The sequence below is a fragment of the Etheostoma cragini genome, chromosome 22 (genome assembly GCF_013103735.1).
Source record: "Etheostoma cragini isolate CJK2018 chromosome 22, CSU_Ecrag_1.0, whole genome shotgun sequence".
Classification (NCBI taxonomy): domain Eukaryota; kingdom Metazoa; phylum Chordata; class Actinopteri; order Perciformes; family Percidae; genus Etheostoma; species Etheostoma cragini.
In genome coordinates, this window is record NC_048428.1 from 14,733,616 (window position 1) to 14,740,139 (window position 6,524).

The following is a 6,524-nucleotide window of genomic DNA, read 5'->3' on the forward strand; positions in this document are numbered from 1 at the left end:
TATAACATGTAACTTCCTGTATGGATCATGGTTTTAAGGTTTAGCTGTTGAACCATTAAAGGTATTTGACAAAAGCAGATCATAGGCTACACTTCATCCGTAATATCTTGAAGTGTGGATTGTTTTATATTTAAATAGTTTTTTTCTAAATTTCCTTCTTAGTCGTAGTTTTCAATAAATAAATCCAAGGAATCTCAATGGTGAATTTCTACGAGCGACAAAAATTCACATGCAAAGTTACAACCTCTATTCATATGGACAAGGACACCTGTACTTATGTTGCGAAGGCTTGTGGGAAGGTGAGCATTGAACATTTGCCAGCAAAGCGAAGAGAGGGGCACGTTGAAAGGCGAGCTGAAGTTGTCTATGCAAATGTAAGCAGTTTGAGAGAACCATTGACTAATGAACTGCCAGGTGTCTTTTTGATTGACGTCTGCTCATGAAACACCCCAGTACCACTTCCACCTGCTTCACCTAGCCTACAGATTGAGGCCCTTTTTGAAACCCAGGGACAAATTAAGGCATGCAGCAGCACGGAAGAAAATCTGTGAAATTGTGGGAGTTGGTGAAGGATGGAGAGGATGTAGCAGTACTCTAGTCCAAATCTTGTTTAGAACCAGTTTGATAAAAAATCTGTGCACCCTTTACATGCTACTAGAACATCTTGAATTTTGAATGAAGCCATGTCAAGAGTTCCCTCATTGTAAGTGGACATGTGGACCGAGACTTGACCATATGTTCTGCAGACTTGCCTTATGTGCACTTTGGCAAGCTCACACATTATGTACGCCTGAAAACCAATTGGAGTGGAGCAATCAGTAAATTATGCTTTTTGCACCTCTGCAACAAGAAAAAACCATAATCCCTTTGGAATCAGCGGATGCTTCCAGTTTCTCTATGTCTGCCAAGCCGGGACATTCTGGCATCATTTACAATGTTTACAAATCTCAGGTGCCATTCAGCAGGATTCTAATTTCCCTGGTCATTTTTAGCACAATTGTGAAATTACAAGAGCCATGTAAAAGGGAGGTATGTGCAGGTAAACTAAAAAGGTGGTGCAGGACAAGGCCTGTAACAACGATCAAATAGAAAATTTGAAGTTGGAAAAAAGGTTATAAATTGCAATATATTGCAGAATATTTCAAAACGTTTAAAATCTCAATAATATCGTAACGTGGCATAAGTATGGTGACGATGTCGTATCGGGAGGCGTCTGGTGGTTCCCGCCCCTAGAATCCAAACGAGTTTACAATGCCGGCGCAGCATCACATCACAAGATAGATCACAACAACATAGGTTCAGTGATGGCATGGCAGCCAATTGGCCTGCAATACAAACAGAACCACATGACAGAGGCATAGTGCAAACAGCGACTTGCTTTGTCTGTATGAAAGCTCATGCCAACTGAAGCAACAATCCACATCAACAACAGACTACACTGAAACAAAGTCCCATGCATTCAAGCCTAGAAATGGAGACATAACACACACACAAAAAAGAAAAAAAAAAGCATGCATATGTACCAGGTTTCTTGGAAAGATCTAGCCTAGAAAATCCCATTCATGAAACCACCACGCTTTGCAGATTACAGCTTCACAGCCACAAGCAAGGTCTCAGCATAAGCACAGTGGTGGCACAGCGGCCACAAACAACGCAGCATAACAGAAGATCAAGGGAAATAAGGACTTTCAATGACTGTACCACAAAGCAAAACAACGACTTTCACTTACTGTTTGGAGGTCTAATTGAGAGCGACGTCCATCATGCAGTAATCCCTTTTTTGTGGAAAGGTCCATTATGGCATCGTAGATGTTTTCATCTGCTTAAAAGCCAAAAAGATCCTTGCTTGCCGGAAATATTTCCCTGACCTTCACTGTGATACAGCCCACATTACTCTACTTCGGTGCTCAGAATTTCTTTATTCCTTTCAATTTTCTGTAGGCACGATTCCACTACTTACTCAGTAATGGGCGCTTTCAGAGAGAAAAGCACCCAACAACCCATTCAAGATGGCATATTAACCAAATGCATACATACTAAATTGAACAAAATGACCTAATAAAAGATATACTGTAACAGATCTGGCTTTTTCCAATCACCCATAAAGTCAATATGCTCTGCTGTGTTAAACAGGGTTGAATTCAATATAAAGTCACAAGCATTTAGGCCTTGGGATGGCAACCACAAAAGAATACATCTACTGTTAATGACCCGGGTACAAATTTGTATCCATCCAAACACACTGACAATGATAGGCTACACAGTTCTACACTGTAAGAGTGACTGTTATGACTGCTGTCACATTTGTTAATGTGGTTTCCTGTGTGTGCATGTGTGGCCTGTGTTTTATCTTATTTTCACACGCAAATACAGCTGTGCGATAGCTGGGAGACAATTGGTGGAAGCATACATTTCCAACCCCTTATTGGCTGCAGCTGGGGAACTACCTGATATGTAAAGAGCCAAGATGTTGGCCATTGGCAGGCATTCCTCATCTCCTAACCATCCACATTTTTTCTTTGTTCAACTGTTGTGTTAGATTAGGTACTTTTCTTTTAAATAGTAAGGGTGGACCGCCAGGTGTGTTTATAGTGTTTTCTCTAGTTAAATAGTCAGGGAGGTTTGTTATTCTTTTGGACAATATGTTGGTTTCTTAGGTTAACGTCTTAGTTTCTACATAGGATTGTTGTGTTTGTTATTTAAGTGGTAGGCCACCCTGAAGTCTTATAAGTAGCCCATATGTTTAATTATTATATATTCTACTTACTAGTAAATAAGTTTGACATTCAAACAAATAGTTGTGGCTACTTGGGAGATGGGGAAGATGGGCCTTTTTTTCATGTTGTGTCCTAGGCCCCCCTAGACTGGGGCATAACAGTAACCTACAGTGGGTCGCAACAGGCTATATATTTAGTTGTTGTTTTTTTTAAAGATTTTTTTGGGGGCTTTTCTGCCTTTTTTTTAATTTGACAGGACAGGTGAGAGGGGCAAGACATGCAGGAGAGCGTCACATGTCGGATTTGAACCCTGGACCTCTGTGTAGCGCCTGCTCTACCACTGAACCCACCTGGCCACCACCACAACAGGCTATGTAGCCTATAGCTTCACAGGCCCAGGTGACGCCAACACCATTTACAGTGACAGTACAGGCACGGCGGCCATCCCACCACAGTCTGTTCAATAAAACAGAACAAGACAACTTGCAACAGCGTGAAGGTCTGCAGGTCAAAGCTCCACAGACACAGGTGTGGTCAACACACAGTGATGGCATCAGGCATGCTGGCGGCCATCCCACCACACTCAGCTCAATTAAACACAGTACAACGTATCATGACAATATGAACAGCGTTTGTAGTTCCGCGGTTTGCAGCTCCACAAACCCTTGACCCACACACAACGTTATGTCACGGTGGCCCACAAACACCGTGTAGGCCTACATTTTCAACAAAAACTAGCACTTACTATTTGAAGGTCTTCTTGACGGCGTGTCTTCATGAAGTTCATGCTTTTCAAATCCTCCTTCACAATAAGGTCCTTTTATAACGTTGTATGCTGGGTGTTTTTCATCGGTTTTGAAGGCTGACGTCGTCATGCCCTGTAAGATGTGTTTTTCTTAGCTAGGTAAAGTGGACTTTTTACTGTGGAAAACGTTTTTTTGTGCCCTTTTTACTACTTACCATCCGTCCTTGATGGCGACAGTCGAACGAAGCAGCTGGGGCTGTTTAGCATTCTCTGCTAGCAAAGTTGTTTATCACATAAGGTGTAGGCTACGTGGCAGCAACATTTCGATATCGGAAGTCATGTAAATTAAGAAAAATAAGTCTTGGCCATAGTAGGATTTGTAAATTCGCGTGCAGTAAAGTCCAACTAACGCCAAAACACCTGTCAAATTTAAATATGGCGTGAAATGTCTTCTTCGCTGATAGAGCACGCAGGCGCTGCATTGAGCTCTGTGCTACTGCGGCCCACTGCTGACTGAAAGGGAATAGAGCATGTCTGGACTAAGCAAGAGTCATACTAAATTTAGCGTAGAATTTCAAAAAATTGCAAAATTATTATTTCAAAGTGTTATTTCAAACTAGTGTAGTTCAGGCAGCACAATGACAAAATAATATAACACTACAATGTACTTCAAGTGGTTAAAAAAAGAAGCTTTAGGTTTTGAGTTTCAAAGCAGTGAAATGAATTTCTGCCTCCATTCCAACTGTGCTATCACATAACTATTAGCATAATTAAGTTATAGAATAAAAGTTAAGTTTAAAACATGAATAAATAAGAAGATAAAGATGTACCATACACCTACTCATAAATATAATAAAAGCTTGAACTACTAAAGTGCTCACTAAGGTAGATCCAGGGCTTAAAGTGCAGTGTGAGCAGACCAAGTAAGGTCCACAGAGATGGTGACACCCAGATATTTAAAACAGCTCCGCTGTGACATGAGGTATCTACACAAAACTTAAACATGCAATGCGATTTTGATTACCACCTACATTGTAACCTGAGAGCTAGGAAAGATGCAGCACGCCATCATTTATGTACTGAACTGTTGCTCATTGGCACTTTTACAGTGGTGTTTTTTTCCTGTGTAATTCCACAAAACACAATGCTTTAACCACTGTGTTACGGCTCCCTCACAAGTTCATTTATTATTTATGAGAGAAATGATTATTATGCACAAAGGGAGCCCAACTGTGTACTTACAATACTTTGCCATGATGTAATAAACAGGTTAACACTGGGGGATTTAGCTACTGTTAAAGTCTTACTGTAATGCAGAAAGTATCTACAAGAAACAACACATTCATTTCAGCTTTCTGGAGGCTGTCACTTCTCAGGTTGAGTTTACATGAATCACTCTGTATTGCGATAGCCTACAAATTCCTACTGTATGAAGACAACTCAGATTATAAATTCATACTGTATGATTATAACTCAGATCTAAGTAGGTAGTTGGCAAAATTTTGCTCCATCTCAGCTGCCATTGGTAGCCTGGCAGTGTCAAGCAGATGGCGCTTTATGTATTTATAATTGTCCAAACATTGTAAGAACCTCTCAGTATTTGGATCCTGTGCACACTAATTAGCTTGATGGATATAAATAAAGTGCTTAAAATTGATCACATTGCAAAAAACTCTGTGTGTGTGTTTGTGTGTTGCCTATGATGCATAGACTCTGCTTGCAGATGAGTGTTGTGCATCAGTGTGAGTAAGCCCCCTACGGTGTCTATTTCTAAGAGACAACCACCACCGTCCATTATCTTACTGTTCAACATGGTGTCACGAGGTGCTTTTAGCAATGCCAGAAAATCATCAAAGTATTCTCAGCACACAGACACCACATTTTTTTCAATATCAGAATTTCTTTTTGAGGGAAGCGTAATTGATAAATCTGATGAACTGAACTTGATTCACTTGGTTTGTCTGAATGATAAACAGCATACTATGAAGACTGCAGAAGGTGAGCAAGCTTAGAGGCTGTAATACACACGTTACATATGTTCTTAGAGTATTGTTTCATCATGCCATTCCTTGTTTTACGTTCCAACATTTAGAAACATAGTGCGGTTGATAAGTCTTTTTAAAGGCGTAATTAATCAGTAAAAAGACACTTTAATGCAAATTATAAATCACAGATTGAATCTGTGTATCTGCAGTCAATGATGCTTGCCAGAATTTTGTGGATTCCTCCTAGTATACGACTAATTATACAAATATATATCATGTTTTTCTGCATTGCCTATCCTTGGCTGATTTTCATAACACTGGTGAGGGAGGGACACCTATTAGCTGCCCTGGAAAGCCTGAGGATTGACATCAACACTGCATGAATGAGTCATATGAGAACGACAGTAACATACAATACCAGCTGCTGTGAGGTGAGAGATATGTACGGTATTAAAAATAAAACAGATAAATTCCTTTTGCCTGACACCTCTAATGCAGAACAATATCTTGTGGAAAGAAAAACAATAGCAACATAATGCTCAGACTGCTTAGACTGAGTTCTGTAGACATGACTAATCTGCAAATGATTTCACCTAGGTGGTTATTACTTTAGTAAGACAAGCTACACTGTGACTGGCTGCTGAGGTCGCTGCACAAGATCTTACAAAACTAGTAACTACCTTTGAGCATGACTTCATCTCAAAAAAGCTACAGCTGTGCTCTGACATTGACACTGTGCTGCTTCACACTCCTTAAATTTGGATAAAAGGCTCAGACACGAGCACAGACAGCGGTACAGATGCTGCAAACATGAATTGTCTGACTGCAGACTGCAGTATGACATGTTTTGCTACGGGACATAACACAAATTTGTTGTGTGAAGAGTAAAGCAAAGGCTTTGCTTTCAAAACAAGGTAGGGAATATTGGACTTACAAGTCCAATATTCATTTTCTTTTTGGCATGGCTGTGCGTGTCATGTTTCTGTTTCCTGTTTTATTTTGTAGTCTCTGTTTTTCTCCCAAGTCTTGTCTGGTTTTCCTTCCTGTTTTGTGTTTTCCCGCCTGTTTGATTGTTCT

At 40.2% G+C, this 6,524-nt stretch overlaps 1 long non-coding RNA gene across 1 annotated transcript; it reads right to left on the reverse strand.

Moving 5' to 3' along the window:
- Window positions 1-1,726: 1,726 nt before the first annotated feature.
- On the reverse strand, window positions 1,727-3,934 carry LOC117938217. The gene is made up of 3 exons (XR_004655353.1): window positions 3,678-3,934; window positions 3,463-3,595; window positions 1,727-1,819 (listed from the first exon to the last, which is right to left on the reverse strand). It is a non-coding gene; the product is annotated as an uncharacterized LOC117938217 (long non-coding RNA).
- Window positions 3,935-6,524: the final 2,590 nt, after the last annotated feature.